The 24067-nt window shown below is 44.7% G+C and overlaps 1 protein-coding gene across 5 annotated transcripts in view; it reads left to right on the top strand.

Moving 5' to 3' along the window:
• Nucleotides 1-24067, top strand: part of WWOX (WW domain containing oxidoreductase) — a 983470-nt gene that overhangs the window by 154524 nt on the left and 804879 nt on the right. The gene's annotated exons all lie outside the window — the stretch shown is intronic.

Genomic DNA, 24067 nt, shown 5'->3' with positions numbered 1-24067 from the left:
AGCTTTGGCATTTTCTTTTGTTGTTGAAAGGCAGTGGCAGATTGACAGGACCTCTTCTGGGTTTGCGCAGCTTGGGCACAGCTTTCGATTTGGACTGTCTTTTTTAAAATTAATTAATTTATTTATTTATTTTTGGCTGCATTGGGTCTTCGTTGCTGTGTGCAGCCTTTCTCTAGTTGCGCTGAGCAGTGACCACTCCTCATTGTGGTGTGCGGGCTTCTCATTGGGGTGGCTTCTCTTGTTGCGGAGCACGGGCTCTAGGCGTGTGTGCTTCAGTAGTTGTGGCACGTGGGCTCAGTAGTTGTGGCTTGCGGGCTCTAGAGCGCAGGCTCAGTAGTTGTGGCACACAGGCTTAGTTGCTCTACCGCACATGGGATCTTCCCGGACCAGGGCTCGAACCCGTGTCCCCTGCACGGGCAGGCGGGTTCTTAACCACTGCGCCATCAGGGAAGCCCTGGACTGTCTTTCTGAGGAAACATTGGAAGGTAGAGATCGTGTTTCCACAGGAGCAGAGGGGCAGGGCTGTTTACTGTCTAGTGTAATCATCTCTTCCTCCAGGACAAAGTCGAGGCAGATTTGCTTGATGAAAGATTTGGAGTCCTAAGCGCCGTCGTCCTTAGCCGTGACCCAAACCCACTCCGGGCACAGTATCCACCTGGGCTGTCCCGCCTCAGCCTCGTGGGGCTGGTGCTGGGGGTGATGGGAACTGATACAAAAATGTGCTTCACGCTGTTTGCAATGCTGTGCACGTTAACGTACTTTGTATCTGAGCTTAGAGTCTTATGTCTTCTGGTAGCTTCCATGAAACGTGGCAGTTAGCTTCTTGGCTTACAAATAGGGTGAAGTCTTAGGCCCTTCACAGTTTTGAAAGTCACCACCCAGTAACTGATGTCAGAAAGAGCTAGGCGTGAACAAACAACAGCCTGCAGGCTAAATCCACCGTACAGCCTGTGTTTTTTTCTTTAAATGACCCATAAAAAAATAAAAAGCAAAGAAGACCCTGTGAGAGAGACCACACGAGGCCCCAGAGACTAAAGTATTTACTCTCTGTCCCTTTATCGATTCGGAGAAAGCTATTCGTGCAGTGTTGGATCCATAGCAGGTACAATATTAGTATCAACAAACACTTAAATATCACTAACTACATGCACTTCACACACATTAGTGCTGTTCACCCTCACGGGCTTCCCTGCGAGGTGAGAGCTTCCATTACCTTCGTAGAGGTGAGTACTCTACTGCCCTTATTAGCATCAGACAGGAAAGGAGGCATAGACTGTCCACAGATGAGTGGATAAAGAAGAGGTGGTACATATATACAATGGAGTACTATTCAGCTGTATAAAAGAATGAAATCATGCCATTTGCAGCAACTTGGGTGGACCTGGAGATTATCATACTAAGTGAAGTAAGTCAGAGAATGACAGATACCATATTCTATCACATATGTGGAATCTAAAATATGACACAAATGAACTTACTTACAAAACAGAAACACACTCACAGACATAGAGAACAGACTTGTGGTTGCGAAGGGGGAGGCCGGTTGAGGGAGGGATGGATTTGGAGTTTGGTATTAGCAGATGCAAACTATTATATATAGAATGGATAAACAACAAGGTCCTACTGTATAGCACAGGGAACTATATTCAATATCCTGTGATAAACCATAATGAAAACGAAAGAATATATATGTATATATGTGTGTATGTATGTATAAAACGGAATCATTTTGCTGTACACCAGAAACTAACACAACATTGTAAATCAAGTATATGTCAGTAAAATAAATTAAAAAAAAAAAGGCACAGAGAGACTGGCTAACTCACTGAAGGTCACACAGCGGGTCAATGGTGGAGGTAGGATTAGAACCCAGGCTACCAGGTTCTGAAGCCCTGTGTTCTTGACCCCCTGCTGCCCTACTGTGAACTGTGATAGACACTCCAAACATGGAGTTCTTACTATGCCCCTATTAGGTGCCCTCCCCTGCCCTGTTAGGTGGGCCCTGTTATTAGGCCTCAGAGGTGGGCTCTACCTTACGCAGATGAAAAGATGGAGACCCTTATGAGCTTGAAGCCTTACCCAGAGCTGTGTCACCATAAGCGTTGGTCCTGGGATTCGAATCCAAGCCCGTCTGGCCCCAAAGCCAGTGTTCTTTTCATAGCTTATTCTGTGTTGAAGGCAGTCTTACTCTGGCCCATTTTCAAAGTGACTAGCTGCAGTATTTTACAGCTTTCTTAAATGCAGACTTCATGTGTGTTGTAAATCATTCCCTTTAAGTTGCTGGGCCTGTGTATTTTGGGGACATTTGTCTGGTCTTTGGGTATTTTGGCTGCTCTGAGGATGATGTATCTGCTGAAATGGGGCATAAAAGCCAACTAAGGAATAATCTGAAAGTTCTCCGTCCTCCCCGATGCATCATGAAAGGGCGGGCAACGAGACAGGATGGAACGCCTTTTCCTCAGAAACTTAAACAGATTCACTTTCACATTCCATGTTTCTGTTCAAGTCAAACAGTCGCTCAGAAGACCTCATCGTCTTATGATTCTGTCAGTCTGTACTGGCCTCCAGTTTGTTTGTTTCCTTTGGGGTAATCTGATATCAAATGAAGCTTGTTAGATCTGTAGAGCTCTGGAAGTACGTCAAGACTTACGACGAATTACTTTACATCCTATTTTCAGGCAACTGCGAATAGGTCTGTGGATGCTCTTCCGTCATTTTGAGTCATATTTTTTTAAAAAAATTACTCTTGGTGATTTCGTACGTTATCTCATCCACAGATGGTCGCCTTGTCCACCTGACTCTCAAATCTCTTTTGTCCCGGGAATTTTGCTTAGGTCAAAGGAATGAGCGCGTGTATCTTGTCAGAGGAAGTCACAAGCCCGTGTAAACTCACTCTTGCTTCCAGCATCTCGTTCACTGAAACATGAGCCACGACGTGCTGAAGTTTCACACTGTTAGATGCTGCAAGCGTGCCCGTGTTTGTCACCTTCTTGGGCTGTTTCAGTGTTTGGATATTATTGGCAGTCTCTCAAGATCCTGGGAACCAACCATGAGATTTTTATAGCTCTGAATTCTCCAAAGGCTAGATTTAGGCAGGGAGTCCTTAGAGCACTTCTATTAAATGTCCCCTTTTCTTGTTTTCTTTATGGGGTGATAGGAGTCCAGTGTTTGTTCACCCCAACGAGGAGGAGCCTTTGGGGTGAAAGGTTGACTCTTGTCCTTTGATTTATCTTTATTTCTTGGTCGTCATGGAAAATTAGTCTTTGCAGCAATGAGACGTGAGACTGCCTGGAGAGGGGAGGGGTGGGGAAACACCTTGTGGTTGTTAGCTGTACCAACAAGCGAATCACTCGAGGAGAAGTGAGGCATTTTGGTGCTACTCACACAGTCCAAAGAGCATTACTCCACCCTCCTATCTAGCTTTCTTTTTTAAGGGATTGCTTGTTAAGCGTCGTGTGCATCTGAGTCAGGCAGAGTGAGCTTCTCATCCAGGCTGTGCACAGCTTTCCAGCCAGGAGACTTATAAAGTGACGAGAGGTAAAGTCACCAACCTTTTGGAGCCCCAGGTAGCTCATCTGTAGTGTGAGCGTATTGTAATCTCTCTATTTCCGCCTAACAAATCACCCCGCAGACTTTGAAGCTTGAGGCAACCACTGTTTCATTTTGGCTCGTGATTTAGGAATCCCGGCGGGGCTCAGCTGGGGATCCTTCCCTTCCTCGTGGCATCCGCTGAGGTCACTCAGGGGTTCTCTACTGGTGGGTGAATTGGATCGCCCCTTGGCTGGTCCAGGATGGTCACCCGTATGCCTGGCAGCTTCCCGGGGTGACCACTGCCCAGAGCACTTACACGTGGCCTTTCCAATTTGACAGTTGTGGCCCAGGCAGGCTTCTTATGTCGTGGCTCAGGGCTCCCAGAGAAAGTGTTCCAAAAGACAGGAAGTAGAAGCTGCCAGTTTCTTGAGGCCTGGGTCTAGAAACAGGCGTAGCATCACTTCTGCAGTCAGAGCAGTCACAAAGCCTGCTCCGATTCAAGGGGAGCAGATATCTGCCCCACTTTCTGATGGCAGACGTGTCAAGGAAATTGTGGCCATCTTTAAAGTGCTGCAGGGGGTAATAATAGAGTTGACGTCATTGCCTACAGTAATAAGTCTAAACTTTCTGAAAATTAAATGAGATGATCTTGTAAAGCACCAGTCAGATCCAGACTTGCTAGCCTCTAACTCTTCCTTGAACTGGTCCCAGCCTACTTTTCTAGCCTCCTTCCCCCTAGAGTTGTACCTCCTAAGTTTCCCCAGAGGGATCAGCGTGCGGAGGGTGGTGTGGAATTCAGAATAAACCGCTTTGTTCGTTGTCCAACTCTGCTCAGAAGTATGTTTCACATAAGCCTGCCTTTCACCGTGCCAGGCAGAGAACGACGTGTAATTGGAGAGCTCGTTCGTTCAATAAACATTTATTACGTCCCAGCCACGGGGAGCCATAGGAGGAACTTAGAGCAGAGTTGTGAAATTATCAGACACGCCTTTTAGGGGGCCATTCTGGCAGCTGCCTGAGACACGAGGGTGGGCTACCTGCTGGGAGAGGGTTTGAGTCACTCAGGCAAGAAATGATGTGTTTCTGAACCGATGTGTTTGCAGCGAACACCAGGAGGAGGTAGTTGTGAGAGAGGGAATGGAGGTGAAACCAACAAGATTTGGTAAATAACGGTAGGGGGATGCTAGGCGTGGTACATGGAAAAGGAAGGATGAGCAGCGAAGCTGCTTGGACGTGGTGGGACTGTCCATGGAGATGGGATATGGGAGGAGGAGTGATGTGTTGGGAAGATGGAGTGTCCCTTTTAGCCTTGTTGAGTTCAAGTCATCTCAGTGGGAGCGATCCATTGGCATCTGGATTTAGACCTGGCCCTCAGGGGTATGGACAGGATGGCGTTTGACCGGGCATGGTTATACTGGCAGATTGGGACTGGAGAACCGCCCCCCCACCCCGCCATCTGACTGAGGTCATCTGCTTGCCTTGAAAATTGCTTAGCTCTTTTCAGACTACAAACAAATCAACTCCCAAAACCTCAACAAAGTCTCCCTATTTTATACCATGTATTTCAACTAAACTGGAATCACATCCTGGTCTCCCTAAACACCTCAAGCTTCCGTTCCTTTCCTGCTGTTCTCTGCTCAGAACACACTCCCCATTTCCACTCACCATCCTCCAATCCCTTCCTGCCCAACTCCTACCCATACTTTGAAACCCATTGCATTTCAAGATTGCATCTGCTGAGAGTTATCACTACCCCTTCCTTTGTTTGACTTTTTGTGTCTTTGATGCACTTATCACTTTAAAAATTTTAATGTAGCATTTTCTGAACTCATCTTGATTCCCTTACCAGTTTGTAAACTCCATTGAGGTTGGAATTGGCTTCCCCTCTTTTCTGTACATTTAGTGACTCATGCAGACACACAGGGCCGGCGTTCAGGAAACCCCGAGCCGTGCAGAGTCCATATCTCCCTTGAACTGTCCCTTCTCTGCATCAGTGAGCCCGGCAGGAGTGGATCTCACTGCATTTGGGTGGACCCAGCTGACACTCGGTGTTGCTGGTCAGAGTAAGAGTGCTCAGTCCATGTCCCTCAGAGACAAGGGGTTGCTGACTCTCTAACTTAGTCCTCCGTTTTGGCTTCAGGCTCTGTGTCCTTCCCGGGGTCAGGGCTCCTAGGACCACCTTAGCGGCTCTGCTCTGGACCTGGCCCCGCTCTGGGTGTTCCCTTTGGGAAAGACGAAGAAACAAACATTGCTTCTCCCTTGATGCCTGGTGGGTTCCCTAGCAGCCCTGCACGGAGGAACACTGAGTCCTTACTGGCTGATTAAAGGCAGAATTCTCAGTAGTGGTCAGATAGCTTTTCCTCTTCTTTGGCCCGTGTTTGGTTTTATTAGTTTCCACGCTTCTGGTTCATCAGTTGCGAAGCGGGATGTGAATCCATCCAGTTCATCAGGCAGTGAGGGCCCTCCACGAGCCAGGCCCTTCCCTGGGTGCGGGCGATGCAGCGTTCTCTAAGGAGCCTAGAGCATTAAAACCTGACATGATTATAGATGTAAAACATGGTTGAATCCAGCCTGTAGACATGTTTTCTTTGGCCCACATACTTTTTTTGCAGTGGAGAAAGTTCACGTAAAATGTTGATGATTGGTTTTCTCTGAAAACCTGGGAGATCTGGCAGCCTTAGCCCCGCGTTTCCCAGGAGCAGCCCTTGGCCCACCCTGCACGGTGGCTGTCGGAGCTGGACGGACGGGGGCGTGTGTTCCCAAGGTCAGCTCCCTCCCACGGTCTCTTATTTCACACCTGGCCCTCTTTCCTCATTGACATTACCTGGCTGGTCCATAGCCGTCACCTGCATCCTCTGGCTTTGTTGGTACTTTGTTGGGCCTCTTTGGCCCAAATGGGGGAAGAGAGGTGTCACAGAGGCTACACTGCATCTCAAAGGATTAGTGATTCAGGCAGGTGGGCAGAGGTGGGCACTGCACTGCAGGTGAAGGAGTAGCCCAGGCGAGAGCACACAGTTAAAACCAACACAGCATGGCACGCACCCAGTAGTACTGGTGTTCACGTACCTCGCTCTCCCATCATTAGAAGGTGGAAGAGGAGGGCTTGGAGGGATCAACGGGGCTGTCCCCAGTGGCTCATTCTGGAATCTTCCTCAGGGTGATTGTCCCTTAAGGTAACGTTTTCAACGCCAGAGAAAAAAAGCCAGTAAAAAAGACATCCACCCCAAGTGGTTTGCGCCTTAAAGACCCATGGGAGGCTGTTGAAGCAGCATCAGTACATAAGGAGTGGCCGCAGGTGGGAAGGGCGGGGGGGGGTGGTGGTCTGAAGCTAGGGGACCCCGGTTGTTTGGCCCTGCTTCCCGCCAGCTCTTAGACTTGAGCGAGTTTAGTTAGCTCATCCCAGCCTCGGCTTCCCCATTTGTCAGGTGGAGTCATAGTGGGAGAAAATTAGAATCTGTCCAGCGCCTGGCAGAGGGCGCTCACCCAGCAAGTGGCGTTGATCATGTGACGCATTCTAGCGGACGGGGCGAGCACAGTTTCATCCCAGCAGCAGCCCTGCCATCCCCACTTTTCTCCCAACTGCAGCGAGCACCCTCCAGTCCTTCCGGAAGCAAGTTGGCTATGAGCTGTAAATAACGCAGCAAAGACACTCGGGCTTTGCTGCCGGAGTCGGGATCACGGGTGGAATATCCGAAGCCGCGACCTCTCAGTGATCCCCCCTTGGAGGTGGCGAGCAGCCTTCAGCCGATGAAAAATAAAATCCGGTCCTTCACACCCTCACCTGGATGCACGGCGGTGGGGCGAGGATATTTACTATCTGAAAGTTAGGGGGGCTTTTATGAACTGGCCCATCTCTCCTCAGCCCCCGTTTTTCCTGGCGTCTCCGAACCCTCATTAATTTTTCACAGGCTTGTGATGGCTAGTTTTTATTTATTCACGTCCAGGGTTCTGTTGTGTGAAAAGGACTCCTTTTATAACATTACATATTCATGGCTCAGGAGAGGTGGGATAAGGAACTTCTTATTAATGTGTCACTGTGGGAAACTTACTTGAGTTCGTTGGTGAACGTTTGTTAAATTTGGTGTGGTCAGCAGACTCGGGGAAGTTGGGGATACGTTCTCTGAACAGAGGGCCAACAGTTTGCTGAGGCTGTTCCTTGATGCAGTGAAACAAGTGTAAATCTTACTTAAATCTTTTGAAATAGTAATTTGAAGGAAGAAAAGAAAAAGCGGGGGGAAGGCAAAGATGAAGTCTTGTTGCATAGCCTAGTTTCCCAAGCATTCTGTGGATTTCCCACCAGGTTTGTTGGCGGGGGCGGCGGGGGGGGGGCTGTGGTCAGAGTCTTAGCTGAGACGTGATGTAAAGACCCTTGTCGCCTTTCCCGCTGCCATTTCTGGCATTCTCCTCTGGGGGGCAAGTTGCAGTTTTCTCCACCTATGCATTCATCCTCCTGACCCCTGCTCTGGATTCCGGGGACCTTCTGCATTTGGAGCTCCTGCCGACATCACAGAATTCCTTGCCCCGGACAGACAGAGGCGCTATTAACATACCATCTTGTAAATCAAAGCTAGGGGAGAGGGCACCGTGGGGAAGCTGACCCAATCTGCTTCAGCCTGAGCGTCTTAGGAGGGAAGCAAATGTTGTATTCAGTTCTCTGCAAAGACAGGCACTGATGTCTGGTAGGGGCAGGATGTGGATTTTGCAGGGTTTGGGTGGGGGAAGGCTGTTTCGTGTTTGCCAGTTTGGCTTAAGTATGACACGCTCATCAGCCACTGCTGTCCAATGGACTCCTCCGTGTGAGAAGAAACGCAGAATAAATGCACAAAGAGGATATATTTTGAAATTCTACACATCAGGCATTGGACCCGAGGAGCGTCCAGAATATGAAGAATCACATGGTACCCCCTTCGCCTCACATCACGGGTGTTTTCCAGCAAAGAATTTCTTCATGTAAACCTTGTCCTCCAAAGGGGTTAAAAAAAAAAGTGGAATCCTTTTGATAACCAAAGCAATTAGCTTTGGAAGTTGATGCTGGGGTGTCAGCGGCATGAGTGGGGGGACAAAGGAATGAAATATGCCTTCAAAGGCCTCCTCCAACGATGTTTCCATAATGCAAAACATTTGTTTCTCGCAGGGATCCCATTGGCGGTTGGCTGGTATTATATTGCCATTTATATTGGAAAGGCAGGCAGCGCGAAAACTGTAGTCTATTAAGAGTTTGTGAGTGTGTGCGTGTGTATACAGTGAAATAATATCTAGTGTAATATGAAGTGACAGTCAAAATTACAGCTTTTCTCTCGCCGCAAGGGTACTTCTTTGCCAAGTATAGTAATATTGTTGTAGCAGTGTTCAAGGCTGTCAGCAATTCTGGCTTACTCTGCAGAGAGTCATAAGAGTATGTGGAAGGAAGGAGCTTCCTGTCAGGGGAAATACTATAATTTTGATATATATTTGTTGGTGCCAAACTGCAATTAAATAGGAGGTGTTGGAAGAAGGTTTTATTTAACCAGCTTGAGTTTGTTAATTAATTAGCAGAAACGCGCGTTTGGAACGCCTCAAGAAAGGGGTCCGTGTCGCCCCTGTAACTTGATTTTGCAACACTCTTTCTTTGCTTGTGTGTCTCTTCAAGAAATGAGAACAGAATACGTCCCCCTCCATCAAAATTGGGCAGAATGAAATGTTTTCAAGCCCCAAAGGAAAGGAAAAATGAACCACCTTGAATGATCGTATCTGTCACATCTTCTTTTGCGGGGCATTTCTTGGTCTGGTAGCGTTTGGTTTTCTAGCTTGGTGACCTGACAGATGTGTAGTATTTGGAGCAACGTGTGTTACAGGCAGACCTCGTTCTATTGCCCTTCACTTCATTGCATTTCGCAGATACTGGGTTTTTTTTTCTTTTCTTTTTTTTCTTTTTACAAATTGAAGTTTTTCGGCAACCCTTCACCAAGCAGGTCTGTCGGTGCCATTTTTCCAACACCATTCCCTCACTTTGTATCTCTGTGTCACATTTTGCCATGTTTCAGAGTTTTCCATTATTGTTTTATTTGTTTTGGTGACCTGTGATCAGTGATCTTTGCTGTTACTGTTGCAGAAAGATTACATACGACTCACTGAAGGCTCAGAGGATGGTTAGCATTTTTGAGCAATAAAGTATTTTTTAAATTAAGGTACATACATTGTTTTTTCAGACATAATGCTATTGCGCACTTAATAGACTACAGTGTCGTGTAAACATAACTTTTATACGCACTAGGAAACCAAAAAATTCGTGTGACTCTCAGTTTTGCGATATTAGCTTTATTGTGGTGGTCTGGAACCACACCTGCGGTATCTCCGAGTTATGCCTGTAGATGATTTAACTTGTGCCTCAATTAGTGTGTGTTTACGTTGCAGGATTTTTCAGGTGACTAAAGGAAAAAAGTTGTCTTGCACTCGTGTGTGTGTGTATTAAACTGCTTGCAAAACACCAGTCCATTTCTATAATATTATATGAGAGATGCTAGATCCCCTGGGATAGTAACAAGTTTCTTGGAGATAACTCCTTCTCAAGAAGGAATGAGGGTATCACTCTAGTTCACTGTCAACTACTATTCAAATGAAAAACGCTTTCTCGTTTGAATAAGTAGAAAAACCACAGAAGACTGAAATAGCAATGATATATTAGAAACTAAGGCAGTTATGTGTGAAAAAATAAAGAACAGAAAGATGGTGTTGTTTTAGCAAGGCGGATTTAAGAGACTCGAAAAAGCAGTGTGTGTATGTGTCTGGGGCAGGGGGATGGTGGTTTCCTCTCATACTGAGCATTTTGCAAGTTAAGTGAGTTTCATTCTCCTATAAAATATGAATCCAATAACGTTTTATATGATCATAAAACGTGTCTACTTTTGTCTCCATCTTTTATGAAAAGAAGAAATATTCCCGAAATATATTACCAAAAATAATTAATAAGCAACCTTTCATAGTTATTTTCTGAGGTTAATTGTTACCCTAAGAAATCAATTTCAATTTCTTCAGTTGGAGAGACTCATTTATGACTGGGTGTTGCCAAAGGAGGGAGTGAGTTAAAATGCTAAGTGGGAGCCTTCATTCCCTGAAGAAAATGCCTCTGCTGCTGGCCGTGATTTATCCAGAGCTGTCTTGCCTGTTTATACCCCATGCCAAGAGAATGTATGGAAAATGTAATGGAGCTATTAGAATCTGGTGTAGGAGATGGGTTACAGTAAGAACCGAAAGTTGTCTTCGTAGTGTTAAAATAAAAGTGAGATACCCTTGAATCTTCACAGAACAAGATAACTTGTTTTTTTTTGGTTTTTTTTTTTTGCTAACCTTCACGACCAGCCTGAGCTCAAGCAACAGGGGAGGCAGCAGGAATCTGTTTTGATGATGCTTGTTCCCCTCGGTCCCGAGACCGAGGTAAGTGCAGAGGGAACAGGGGAGAGAAATTTAAACCCGGAACTATCTCCTCATGGAAAACAGGAAACCCAAAACGAAGGGAGTGAATCCATTTCCCCTGTTTGGGATCCTCTGTAAAAGTCTTCAAGATCACACTATCCTCACCAGGCGCCTGAGCTTCATGAGCGAGACCGGCGTGTTCCGGTCCCTCGCTGCTCACCGTGGCAGGCTCCCCGCTGCTGGGGCAGCACTTTGGCAGCGGTGGGATTTCCTCTCAAATTAAATATGTTCTTCAGGTACCTGAATAAGCAAAAACGCTTCTTTCCCGCCTTTAATGTACTTTTTCTTTCACTGCTCGGCTGAGGATCTCCCATCAGTCGGAATGATTGATATTATATATATTTTCTTAAATATTTTTTTTTTTTTGGCCACACCAAGTGGCATGCGGGATCCTAGTTCCCCGACCAGGGATTGAACCCGTGCCCCCTGCATTGGAAGCACGGAGTTTTAACCACTGGACCTCTAGGGAAGTCCCGATATTATATGTTTCGCATCTTTTAACGCTTTGTTCGACACTTCGTGGCATTCAGCAAAGAGCGCAATAACTTCTGGGGATCAGGGAAGTGAAACAACCCACACGGATAGCAAGTTTTTATCTTTACGATCTCAAGAGATAGGGTGGGCAGTGGTGTACAGATTTGTGGGAAAAGCTGTGGATAGACTTCTCAGGTAATTCATCAGGATGTTTCCCTTGCACAGGAAAAAGCCCAAATGCATACTACCATAAGCGGAAATGGTCATCGTGGGCTCTCGAAATGCAGAGTTTTGTGCAGGGGTCAGCACATTTTCTCAGTAGGACAGAGAATAAATATTTTTGGCTCTGTGGGCTGGGGGGTCTCTGAGTCAAGTACTCCCTTCTTCCAGCACAGACAATAGGGAACCCAATGGGCATAGCTGTGCTCCAGTAAAAACTTCGTTTATGGGTGCTGGAATCTGAATTTCATTTAATCTTTCACGTGTCACAAAGCATTCTTCTTTTTTTCTTCCACCACTTAAGAAAGGTAAAGCATTTTTAGACCCTGGGCTGTACAGATGATGGAGGACCGGATTTGGCCCAGCGGTCATAGCTGGCCAACCCCCTGGTTTAGAGTCTGGCTTTTTCCAGAGTTCGCATATGTCATCAGGGCCCTGTCTTTGTCTCATCTCTTGCTTTTGATGATCTTTTTATTTGTTGTATCCTTTGAAGAGAATATTCTCTCTGAGTTGGGGTCAAGATGGCCACTGACAGATGAACAGCATCCCAATAACCTGGGCACCAAGAAGCCCATCCCCCCACTGCCCCTGGCACAGAAGCCAAAGGCAGAACTCGACTGGCCTGGCTCAAGGCTGGCACCATCCTTGAAAGTGATGGTCCAGGGAAGGGGGCTGGAATCAGGACCCCTGCCCCTACGTGGAGTCAAGGAGGCCCACAGTTCCCTAATGGAAAGATGAGCTCCGTTTTGGCAGCGGAAGGGACATGGGATAAAACTGTAGCTTCCTCAATCCACTGTGATCCTTTTACAGTCTTACATTGTAATTTTAGTTTTAGATGTTTCGGGGAAACATAAGGGAGAAATCCTTTCTGGATGTAGCTTCAAAAGGGAGCATGTTGGATGCTCTCTTGTCACTGCCTAGCGAAGAGTGGGTCTCCTCGTCAATTGCCCTGCAGGAAGAGAGCTCCTGTTTCCATCTCCTCGACGCCTGGCCTTAGGTTCTGTTGCCTGGAAGCAGAGCCCAAGTCAGGTTGCCTGTTCCCGTGATTTGGGGGGTTGCGCTTTCAGGAGAGGGAAGTGCGGAGATCTGCCCGGGGCAGGGAAAACATTGCACGAGGATGTGACCAGTTTCAGCCTGGCCCCCGGGGAGCTCTAGAGCATGAATGGTACCTCAGAGTGGATCCTGCTTGAGACGCGGGCCTGGCTGGCTGACTGTCAGTGATTGGCCAGCAGCAGCCAAGGAAGGGGGCGGTGGGGCAGAAGCGGGTATCAGCCTGTGAGTTACCAGCTGACACTCAAAGCCCTGGGTGTACCTGCTCAATAAAGGGACCTAGGCTGAGGAGGGACCACGACACTGTGCCAGTCAGCACCAGAGAGTCACCTCTCAAAAAGCGCTCCACCTGTGGTAGGAAGAAGTACGCAGGCCTCGAAATCCTCTGCAGGCAGGGCCTGTACCTGGGTGTTCACTGACTCTCCGCCCCCCAAGTGCAGGTCTGCCAACTGACTTCACCCTCCTGCCCTGGCCTCGAACCTGCCTTTCCACTTTGCAGCCTCTTTAGCTCGACAGAGTGATCCTCCAGTAACTTTTGTTTAGCGAAACTCAAGGCTTTTCAGGATGCTGTGCTAATGGCTTCCTTTTTTAATTGCGTAAATATATTATACACAGCTGGGTAGGTTTGCTTGCTGGCCTTGCTGCTGCAATTTGAACGTGGATACAGTTTTCTTTAACTCACCGAGAATGAATGTGGTACTTACTCCTGGTGTCCCGTGGCTCTTCCTCCTTTAGAAAACGTATTTACGCGGACTTTTTGGAAGCACTTTTTAAGGCTGTTGAAAACTTAAAGAAAGAAAAGAAAGGAAAAGAAAAACGCTTTCCCCTCCCCCAAACAATGGCTACATTGTGACAACAGTGGGTTGAGCTAAATTCAGCGATGTCAGGAAAGAGCAATAAAAGGAGATGGATTGTTCTCTAAGCTTCACTTTATTGGATATTGTAATTGACATATAGTTGTCATTTATAATCATCTGTCCATTCCTGTGAGTTGGGAGCAGTAAAGTTAATTGTGGCAGCTCATTTGCATTAATCTCACCTCTGAAGGGTACAGTAACCCATTAATATCATGTCATGATGAATTATCACAAATAACATTGAACATATTGATTAATGATCTCTGAGATTTGTATCTCGTTAAAACATTTTGTTAGCTCTTTAAACTTTTAAGCCAACAACCATCGCCTGTAGGAGGGGTTTGGAGATCATCTGAGAGGTGGTGCTGGGGAGTGGTATACATTATAGGGTCACCGGTTTAAGGAGTTGGATCGCTCAGTTCCCATTAGATTTTGTTTGTTTGTTTGTTTTTCTTCCAGAAGCCAAACACATTTTCTTGGTACGTTCCTCCTACTTTTCATTGGATGATGGTTTCTTCAGAACATCTCTGATTGTAAAGTGGCTCTGATCCTCAACTGGAATGATTTGAATAAGATTTTTTTAGAAGTTATCCTTCCAACACCCTAAATGGTGGCCTTCCGAATCTCTTACCCACCTAGATCTGCCTGCTAGTTGGAAATGCACATTTTTTTTCCTCCATTACATCAAAATCTCCAAACTTATATAGGCATACTTTGGAGATATTGCCAGTTTGTTTCCAGACCATCAAAATAAAGCAAATGCCGTAATATTTCAAATGAAAAAAAATTTTTGGTTTCTCAGTGTATATAAAAGTTATTTTTATACTGTAGTCTACTAAGTGTGCAAAAGGATTATGTCTAAAAAAATGACATCTTTTAATTAAAAAATACTTGATTGCTAAAAAATGCTGTCACCCGAGCCTTCAGCTAGTTGTAGTAGTAACATCAAAGATCGCTGATCACAGGTCATCATAACAAATACAGTGATAACGAAAAAGTTTGAAATATTGTGAAAATTAACAAAATGTGACCAGAGGTACAAAGTGAGAAAATGCTGTTGGAAAAATGGCACCGACAGACATGCTTGATGCAGGGTTGCCACAAGCCTGCAATTTGTAAATAATGCGGTATCTTTGAAGCGCAGTAAAGCAAAGCACAATAAAACGACGTATGCCTGTATGTTAACATAAACATAGGAGTGAGTTGTTTGAGATGAGATATTGTCATTTAAAATATCACTCACTAACCCTTTGTTTTATAAAAATGTACTCCTCATTTTCTGGGTGCTCTTGTTCATTAGGTGATTGCAAAAGACTTTGTCTTCTCTGGATAGTTCCACAGAACAAACAAGCAAGACAGCTGGAGAAATCACCATATTGGCCACACACATGTGGACATTAGTAAGGTGATAGTCAGTTCTCTTTAACAGAGCTCTTTGCAGAATTTCCTGGTAGAAGTTTAACTACAGTAGGCACAGTCAAGAGAAAGGTTGGCATAAGAGTTGAATTGCAAAGCCTTGTTCTTTACAGCTTTTCCCATTATCAGTGGTAAAAGCGATGGTTATCTGAACTCTCCAACTTATATATGTCTTCCACTTATGTTTAGTGTTTGGTCTGTTTTCCCAAGATAAGTATTTAACACATGGCCAGTATCGGGACCAGTCTCTTCTGCTGTCTTTTCAGAGAAAGGGGAGCTGAGCTTCCTGAAATAAAGATGCCTGAGAAGATGATGACATTAATGCTTGGGTGGTCTTAAGCCCTGAGGGCATTTCTGAAAAGGGGCAGAGTGCAACTGCTTCTGCTTGTCTACTATGACCTCCAGCCCTGGGACTGTGACTGCCTATTGAGGTGAAGATTGTGACCCCCGTGCATTTCCAGAAGCCAGCTCCCAAAAGGCAGGAGGGATGGGTTAGTCCCAGAAAGCATTCTTTCTGATGGTTAGGAAAAGTAAGATGTATGCGGGCTGAACTCTGGTGGGAAAGATGCCGCGATTATGCACTGTTTGTAGCTTTAGCCAGCAGGTAAGGACCGTGGTAGCATCCTGACTTACTCTCAGACGCTTGCTTTTATGGAGGGGTCTTAAAACCATAAATGGACCGTATGTGCAGCAAGCTTTGCCCGTGAATAGCCAAGTAGATTGCTGCCTTCTAAGAGCCACTTTCCTTTCCGTTCTTTGACAGGCCGGTGATGTTCCTCACCCACTGAGTATTTAGTATCTGAGTTTTCAAATCAAAGAACAAGCTTTTTGTATCCCAGGCTAGTGTCTTGTAAAGCCAACCTCTTTATTACTTCACCAGTTTAAGGCTTTATTACTTGGGATCTAAAGCCGGCTGGTGAATTATGCATGTCGGAGCTCCTGGCACCTTTACTTCCCGTTCTGCCTCCACCTTTTGGGGGGTCCGGAAAGGACAAGGAGCTCTCAACGTGTGTTCCTTTCCATCCACGGTATTAATCCTTATTCGTTTTAAAAATCTGCTAACGGAAATATTTCCATTCAGCTCATTAATCAATTGTGATTTTCATCCCCTTGTTTTGTAAAAGCTGTTGCAGTAAATACTTTTTTTTCCACAAGGCGAAAATCCAAGAGATGGATGCAGCCACCGTAATTAATTGCACCAGTTACAGGAGATCAGCAAGTTTGTGAGATTCACATGCTGCTGTACCATATGGTTGCCCAGTAGGCGAAAAATTTGATTAATGTTTTGAAGTAGATTTTTTTCAGCAAATATTACAACCCCAGATGAGGTGTTCTTCTTCCCTTTTTTTTTTTTTTTTTTTCCTGTTGACTTGCTAGTATTGTCAGACTTAGCTGAAGGAACCAACCCTCTGCTTTAAAGCTTAATAATATTGGGATCCAGTGGAAACTTAACATGCAATAAAAATTACAGTCTGCCTGTCTCTTGTGCGTACAGAAAAGTAATGCATTATGTCTTTGTTTGTAATTAAGTAAAGTGTGAAAGTTGGGCTCTAGAACTTGATTCTTTTTTTTCCCCCTAAAAAGAAACATAACTTTTTTCTTAAACTGATGCGTTTTTGGTATGATTTATAAGCTATACATTTGGGCAGACTTTTAAAACTAAAAGGAAAACAGCAAAACAAAACAAACCAAATGAGTCAGTGAATAGCTTCTTATAAATTACATTCTCCATGCCAATTAGATCATCATGAATTTAACTATATGAGTGTCATAGAAAAGTTTAAGCTGTCTCTACTGTTATCCTAAGGTGTATTAGTTTCATAACCAATCAAGATATTCATAGTTAATTTCTCCTTTATTTAAAAGAAATCAGCTTCAGATTTTTGAATAAATTTACAGTTTCCTTACCTTTTTTTAAAATATAAATGAGAACGTTTGTTTTACCTTATGGCTGCTTGTCATGCTGGACACCCCTCCTCTTATGTCACTGTCCTGCTGGGATCCTGCTGCAACTTTTCTGTCCAGTCACTGGGAGAGCATCAGCCCTTTGGTAATAGGACAGGACATGGCAGGTCTGACCTTGGCATTCAGAAAAACAACTTGAACTTCTGAAAACATGGAGGAACTGGTGATGGACTCCGTAAGGAATATAGAATAAATCACATTTCTCCACTTTGGTGAATGTGGCTTGACGCTTCATACAGTTCAGCTTTTCTGTTTTCTCTTTTCTTTTGAAACTGAATTTCTAATTGCCTAGGCATCGTATGACTCTCCTTAAATCTCGATGTCTGTTGAAATGAACTCTTAGCTCAGGTGGTTCGAGCATGGTCTTGAATCAGGCGTCAGACGGTTCTGAGTCCTCTGAGTCTTGGCCAAGGGAAAATTCTCTCTCCAAGAGTCACACACAGTGTCCCTAACTCTGACCCACCACTGGTCTAGAGAGGTCCTTAGTTCAAAGCGAACTGTGTTGTCCGCATCCAGCCAAACAGCAGTATGTGCTGTCGTCTCCTAGCTGCCATATGATTATCGCTCGCTTTCTCTGTCCCATGTCTAAAGCATTCGAAGGGCTCTCAGTGCGCTCTGTTTTCCAGTGACTTAACGAGGGGCCAGTTCAGTCAAAATACAGGGGACAAAGCAGAGACCAGGCCAAGAAGGTCATGTCCTCTGATTTTGATTTACCAAGTTACATCTTTGAGCAACAAGGGTAGACTGTTTTTGATAATTTCGTTGTACTAGGTTTCTCGTGTGTGTGTGTGTGTGTGTGTGTGTGTGTGTGTGTGTGTGTGTGATTAACTGAGTAGTAATTATCCACAAAGGCATGAAAAGAAGTGTTACAGTGCTGGCATATTTTGAAAAAGTCCACAGAAACTAGTATAGCCTGTCTTTCCTCAGTTTGAGCTGAAGCTGTTTCTTTCATCCTCATCATGGCATCCAGTAGAGATTTTTGTAGTGAAGCAGTTTCGGAGACACCGTTGAAGAAGACGTCTCTCTAAGATTTAAGTACCTTTTCTTCACTCTGTGATTCAGTCACTCCTAGTGAATATGTTTTAACTGTGCAATTTAAGCTGTGAGTTTTGACTTTGTGTGGTCACTTCCAAATACAGCCTGGGTTTTTTAATGAAAGAAAAAACTTTAAAAATTTTTATTTAATATGGCAGGTGAAACATGAACAATATATGGCCATTTGGCAGGAGACAGTGTATTGGATTATTTATGAGTTTTATCTTTTTTTTTTTTTTAGCAGCACATACATGCATGAAAATTCATTACTGAGTGATATAGGACAAATGACTCAGGGAAATGGTTTAGTGTTTGAGAGCCTGACTGGGGGGCTAGGGGCAGCGCCTATGGTAATAAAATAACTTTAGGTCTATTCCTAGCAGTTTGATCTAGGTTGGTCTGACATTTGTTGTGGTGGTCGTTTTAATAAAATGCGTTTGGAAAGAATAAGCCTCTTCACAGTGCGGTATTTTTTTTTCTTTTCTTTTCCAAAGGAGAAGACTATATGTCTGGTCCATCTTTCATTAGTAATGCATACTGCCACGTGGTGATATTACCAGAACAATTATCCTGACCCTTTATATCCTAGGGGAGCCCGATACACTTGCAACATCTTTCTTTATATTTGCAAGTTTTACTTCCCAGGGTAGAATCCTTTGGAGAGAGACCACTCCCAGAATATCAGTTCCCTTCAATGAAATTTCCTTTTGTTTGAGCTAACCACGTTAGATCATAATTTATAGGTCCTATCAGTGTACCGTCGCTCAGATACAGTAATTTACCAGCAGGTATTCATCAGTTGAGTGAAGGTTGCTACTTTTTCAAGTGGGAAGAAACCCAAACAAGTTTAGGAAGGAGGGAAAAAAAAAAAATCCATCCCGGGGGCAGGAAGAAAAAAAGAAATCATCATTGGGGTTTCACCGTTTGAGATTACATGTTGGCCATGCAAAACTAACACCCAGCGGGGAGGTTCTGCTTTTCTCAGAGATTCTCAGTTAGCACAGTTGGCAGATGGTAGGGGCGAGGGTCCGGGTGCTGGGCTGAGATGCAGTGCAGGGTGACTCCAGCTGCAGAATTGCTGGGGTGCTGGAGGGGACAGCTTTCCCAGGTGCTGGCCGCCTAACTTTGCCAGTCTGCCTCTTTCCACGTTCCAGGCCACGCTGATGTTCGGGTTGAATACATGAGAGCTAATGATTTTTAAGGCGCTTTAGAGTGATTTGTCTTGGGAATGCTAACTTGGCAAGAATAAAACCTAGGCAAGTAGAGTTGATTTTTGATGACCCACAGAAGGCATGTCCTCAAGTGATTAAGTCAGGCTCCAGTGGCCTAAAATTGTTCCACATCAGGGAACATGTACAGTTATCAGAGATACTTACTAATGAAAAAAAGGGGGAAAAGGAAGATTATTTGGCTGTAGAGTAGTGGGAATGAACAACAAACTGTTCTGAGCAAGTGTCCACCTTGGGGATCCAAGGCAGTGCTTTGAATGGGTTCCATCGTCCTGGTGTGACAGGTGAAAAACAAAACTCCTGTAAAGGTAAATGAGGTGCCTCATGAGCAGAGAGAAGCATAAGAGATTCAAGTCGATACATGCATTGCAGTTAGAAAATCAAACTTAACTGCTGTATTTTCTAAATAACCAATATTTGAAAAGAAAATATTGCAAAGTCTCATTTTCTTTCATACTAGTGTGGAGGGGCTGGCTCTTTTGAGGACACACTGGACCAAATAATCAGGGCTATTGAGAAAAATGCTGTTTACTTGACAGAGGGGTGTGTGTGTGTGTGTGTGTGTGTGTGTGTGTGTGTTTTGAATTTTACCAGCCTACAGAATTGAGTCAGTACATCACGAACTTAATGATAGTCATTGGTATTTTTAATAGTCACTTTATTTTTGTTTCCCTGAAGAATGAGGTAACTGTATTTTATTTATAATCGGAAGCACATCAACCCATGAATTCAGGTAAAAGAATGTACAGCCTCTTCTGTTAATTCTTTAAAATGTACTTGCTGCCGATGCACACTTAAACACATCTTCATTTGTATCTCTCTGTGTTTTTTTCCTTTTCTCTCCCCATGTTGTGTTTGATGAAAAAGAGCCTCTTTCGTACATACCCGTTTGGGATTTCTACATTTGAAATTTTATCAGAGGCCTGGGGTCTGGTCACACAAAAATCACACTAGAGCGTTTACTTAGGGAGCGTTCTCTGAACTGACCTGTCAGTGCGTGCCCACGTGTTTATTTGTAATTAAGGCTAAGATGCTTTAGTACGGCTTAACCACGAATCTAAAAACCCAGAGACATTTCCTGTATGACCATTTGCTTTGTGTTGCCTCTGAAAAGAGCATTGTTCCTGTGGCATCGTTAGAGAGAACAGCTTTCCTGTAGGGGCTCCCAGCCCTAACTGTTTCAAACTCCTGTTGTTCGGTAAATCTGTCAGAGGGGTCTGCAAGGGGCCGTATTTATGAAGAGAGAGTAGAGTGGTCAGTCTAAAAAGCTCCTTAGTGTAGTACTTTGAATTTTAAATTACACACATAATTCAAAGGTAATGTAACTTGCAGTGTCGGACTTTAGTCCATTCCGTTAAATGGAGAAAAATGACTGACGTTTGGAATGACTTATTGATTCTTGGTGGGAAAATGACTTCTGTAATATAGGAAGTATGGTAAAAGGAATAGCTTAATTATTTAGGGAGCACTTTTCAAAATATGCTTTTACAGCAGCACAAATTGTGTATATACAAATTGTACAACTGGGTTCTTTTTTTTTTTTTAATTCTCTCAGGGAAGTTATGGGCAGGCTTATATTATTTCGTTGCTAAGGCAAAGTTTAATTTTGCTCCAAGTCCTCGAGGCTGTAACTAAGAAAGATATAAGGGGTAATGAGAAGTTTCTCAATGCCTTAAAAAATATGACTTGTTGCAATTGCCGTTTCTTTCTTACATTATCCTCCGGCGAACGTTGGGGGAGCCTGACTGCCAAGATTTACAAAACACACTTCTCTCTCTCTTTGGTTTATGGTGTTTTTCAACAGTGTCATGAACTCGCTTAATCTGATTTCATCAAGTAAATATATGGGAAGTTGAGATGACATATTTTAATCTGGCATTTGAGGACATATTCATAAAATCTCAGATAAAATATTTATTTTGGCCTTTTCCTTCTGCTCTCTCTTTTGATTCAGTGTGTATTCTTTGCTTAAGGACTACAGCCTAATGTTATTTTGACTGCAGTTCACAGTGTTGGCAGCCTTTCAGATAAACAGCATATTTGTGGTTAATTGGTTGAACATGTTCTATAATTATAATTATATTAAAACCTTAATGTGCTTGAACATTTGCCCACCGAAGGCCGCTCGCGTGAACCACGTTACGTTTCTGTCATGATAACGGAGCTGGCTGGTGGCCGCCTTCCAGCCATCAAGGCAGGACAAGGGACCTGGGAATAACACAGAGGCTTCTCATTATTTCCACCCGAGATCACCATTCGGATAGTTGCAGAAGCTGACCATGCAAATTGCCTCCTGGTTGTAACTCAGATCCCTGGGTTTCCATTTGTGAGCTAACATTTCTCCAGATTTTCAAAAAGGATTGACTTGGCTTTGTATCAGCGTTACACAACAGCCGTAAAAAGCAAAATTAGCACTTTATCGAGTTTGGAGCCAGTCGCCAAGGCCACCGGGGAGCAGCGAGTCACCAAAGACCACTGCTTAGACCTGGGCAGGAAGCCATTGTGGAAATGAGCAGGGATCTCCGATGGCCAGCAGCTGAGGGCAGAGGGCCTCTTTTCTGCCCTCGCCATGCCTGTTGGATTAACATTGTAGCCGGTGGCCCTCTGGGCTTCAGCAGTCGAGAATCCCAGCATTATCTTTCTGGATACAGGGTCAAACATACCTTGGTGTCTTTCCCCAGGTAACAGTATAAATCAGGGGCCAAGTACCCCCTGTTTTTTGTATGGCATGAGGATGGTTTTTTACGTTTTTTAAATGGTTGAAAAAATCAAAAGAAGAAGAACATTTCATGACACATGGAAATACATGAAATTCAAATTGTAATGTTCATAAATAGAGTTTTTTTTTTTCTTTACATCTTTTTTGGAGTATAATTGCTTTACAATGGTGTGTTAGTTTCTGCTGTATAACGAAGTGAATCAGTTACACATATACACATGATAAATAGAGTTTTACTGGAACACGCCATGGCCGTTTGTTTATGTATCGTCTGTGTCTGCCTTCACGCTGTCAGGGCAGAGTTCGGTAGTTGCAACAGAGATATTGTGGCCCACGAAGCCGAAAATATTTACTGTCTGGTCCTTCAGAGAAAAAGCTTGCCAACTCCTGATCTAAATGATGTCCTTCAGCTTCTGTCTCCTATCAGAATGACAGTCCCATGCGAACAGGGGCTGTTCCTGTTCTAGTGCTTGGCCCAGAGTAGGGGATTTGGGTTGGATGAATGAATGAATGAGTGAATGAATGAAAGAAAGGAAGAAAGGAAAGCAGATAGCAAGAGAGGGAGGGAGAAAGAAAGGAAGAAAGGAAAGCAGATAGCAAGAGAGGGAGGGAGGGAGAAAGAAAGAAAGAAACAAGAAAGCAAGAAACCACCCCAAAGCTACGAGTACGGAGATGTCTGCCATCTTCTTATCTTTGACCCAGCAACTGAGCAGAGTTTATAAAATTTGAAAATCTGTCTCCAAACATGTTTGAATTGATTTTTATGGTCTTTTAATTAACCCAAAAAAATGGCAACAACACAGCATTTTTCAGAAAATTACAGAGCCAAGTATTTTTTTTTATAGCTATGCGTGCAATCCACATCACATCCACATGCAGTTATTTCTGAGCTCCAAATAATTTTCTTTTGGACTGAGGGTGCTTTAAAGAGGATTTACTTGAAAGATTATGTTCTATATCATTAAAGGGAGGAAGACAAAAAGTTCCTCCCAAATGTATTTATGGGATGGAGCAATTCTGGCACTACACAGTGCAGCAGGAAATTCCATCAAGTTTCAATGCGCTGCCCTTACCCTGAAGTATTTGGAGGGATTCATAGAAGAGCCAGATGGATTGAGACAGATCTCTGTTGCAGAACCGAATGTACCCTTCGTCAAAATACTTCGTAAGGTCTCCAGGGATGGGTTAGGAAGGCGAGGACTCCAATTCGGGATCTTCACACCGGTGATGTAGGCCAGGTATTTTCTGCCGAGATGTTAGAAAATCCTAGAGTCTCATGAAGACACCGTCCCCACCTCCACCTTGTGGGCACGCTCCGGCAAAGCCACCCTTTCTTGCTGGTCCCCTGCTCCTGGCCTGGCTTGCTTGGCCCCTTCAGCCTCCAAGGTATCTGAGCCTTCCTCCTGTCTGACTCAGGCCAGGTCCATCTTGGACTTGGGAGTCAGATCCAAGCATAAACCTGGCTTCCCCCACTTACTGGCTGTGTGGTTCCAGGCAAATGACCTCACCTCTCTGTGCCACTGGTTGTCTCTGCAGCCAGTATGGGGATCTCATACCGACCTCTAGTTGCTGCACAGATTCAAAAGGAGGACATTGGTCACCCCCCAAGGGAGCTGTCTGGTGTGTACTAAGCAGGCGATAAGGATTCTTTATCTTTGCTCCCTTTCCTGTCACTCCTGTCACTGAGTTAGAAACAGGAATCTAGAGAAATGGTCCCCTCGTCTCTCGCGTATTTCCTGGGACAGTCCAGCCCCATGTTGCCGCGTTGTGTGTCCTCCCTTCCTTCCTTTCTGTCTCCCTCTTCCTTGCAGTGGTCCTCCAGTCGTAGGTCAGCAGTCCCCCTCCTCTGTTCTTACCTGTCCCAGGCTGGGGGGAAGGTTACATAGGTCACGGAGCAGAAGCCTTTAACTGGGTGTTCTTTGCTCTGTCCTGGTCTGGTCAGTCCTGGTAGGATCTTATCCGGGCACAAAAGAGCCTTTGTTTTCATTCTTATCCCTGTGAAAGGTGAGTCGCAACTGTCTTCAGGATCCTTTCACATTTAGCCACGTGGTTCCCCACAGAGTCCTGTCCTTCCGCCTGCTGCTCACCCATCCCTCTGCTGCTTAGCCCTCGGCGGCTCA

Source organism: Aethalodelphis obliquidens, unplaced genomic scaffold (genome assembly GCF_003676395.1).
Source record: "Aethalodelphis obliquidens isolate GAN/ISIS:26980383/991018 unplaced genomic scaffold, ASM367639v1 scaffold20, whole genome shotgun sequence".
Taxonomy (NCBI): Eukaryota; Metazoa; Chordata; class Mammalia; order Artiodactyla; family Delphinidae; genus Aethalodelphis; species Aethalodelphis obliquidens.
This window is presented reverse-complemented; position numbering and strand designations above follow the sequence as displayed.